At 41.1% G+C, this 1,566-nt stretch overlaps 1 protein-coding gene across 1 annotated transcript in view; it reads right to left on the reverse strand.

The window, feature by feature from the left end:
• MLXIP (MLX interacting protein) overlaps positions 1 to 1,566 on the reverse strand; it is a 47,166-nt gene that overhangs the window by 44,734 nt on the left and 866 nt on the right. The window lies entirely within an intron of this gene.

Below are 1,566 nucleotides of genomic sequence, written 5' to 3' on the forward strand. Positions count from 1 at the left end.
CACGGGGAGTCAGCTCGTGCCCCCACAAAACAAAAAAACCACTTCTGCACCTTTCTGTGCTACAGTTTTGGTTTCCACACCCCCAGTTCTTTTCTAGAGTGAATTTCTATCCAGCACAGAAAACGTTAACACAGAATCAGGGTGTTTTGTCAGTGCTGGATCTGACATAATGGGAAAGGTACAGCTGAGGCAACAGCCACGAAATATCCCCATAAGCCAACCAGGATCAAACCCAAGCTGAAGCACAGCACGAAAGGCAGCTGCTGTTACCTGAGTGTCCCATGTTCCCTGAGGAGAGTATGGACAGAGACCTACAACCTACATGCTTAAACGAATCAACTGTTCAACAGAGATGGCTCTTCATTTCATACCCACATTCATCACCCCAAATCAGACTTTCCAAAATTATTTTAATCCTTTTTAGATCCAAGTTCACAGTCGGTTTGTTGAGCAGATTTAAAAACTTATCCCAAAGCCATCAAGTAATCAGGCTGGATCTGAGCAGGACGTTTCAGGGCTGCAACTAAGCAAACCCTAAGGTACCCAAGCACAGAAGCATTAACAATGTGCTTTTCTTTGGCAGCCTCAGAGAAGATATTTTCTGCACCTTGTCTCATACTACCACCAGCAAGCAGGATAAAATTATTTCTTCTAAAATAGATTTGATGCTCAATTTGTGCATCTGCATCCAAGTTCAGCACCGTCAATAAGTGTAACAGAATTACTCCTTTGCATTAGATGTGATCCTCAGTTTCAAAACCCAAGGACACACAAGTAGAAGCACAAAACAAAACAAAGCTGATAGAGGCCGATGAGCAGCTGCACATGAGCAGTCTTTTTATGGCCCTTGTAATACTTGTGGTTCCTCTGCATGTTCCACCCAGCTTGTACAATAAAGGCAGACTGGTTAATTTTCCATTAAGGTTTACATTTTTATTCCTTTTGGAAGTGCAAAGTATTTATGTCCACTGCTGTACACACCTTATCTGAGGTTCGCTCTCCTGCCAATAACTAATACCGTGCTCAGCAAATATTATAAAAATTTGAAGATTACTTACATTACACCTTCTCAGTGCTGTACAGAACAGATAGATTTATTGTTTCCCCTTCATTGAGCAATACTTAAAAAGAGGAATTTGGAGTAGGCAAAAGTTAATTTTCTTTAAGTAAGCTAACGTGGTTCCTATAAATGGAAATAAATATTTCTGTTAATATGCTCAGAGGTATTTTCCATCATCCCTTTTAATCAACTTCCAAAATACGCTCAGCAGAGAGCATCAGATTGGATCCAATTTCTGCTATATCACACGGAACAAAAGGCTCCAGCAGACACACATCTTTCCAAAACACTTCTATTCCACAGCTCTGCCTCCATTTTGGATGACAGACAAAGGGGATAAATGTGAATATAACGCCTTATAGAAGGGATGAAAAGCACAACTGAAGTCAGAGCAAAAGGTGCAGATAAATCCAGGAAGTGCTGCTGCCAGCTGCAACCACCACAGGAACAAAGGAAACAGCGACAGAGCCCGTTGGCTTGAATTTGTTATAGAAATAAAATTTGGG

Source organism: Pseudopipra pipra, chromosome 18 (assembly GCF_036250125.1).
Source record: "Pseudopipra pipra isolate bDixPip1 chromosome 18, bDixPip1.hap1, whole genome shotgun sequence".
NCBI lineage: Eukaryota > Metazoa > Chordata > Aves > Passeriformes > Pipridae > Pseudopipra > Pseudopipra pipra.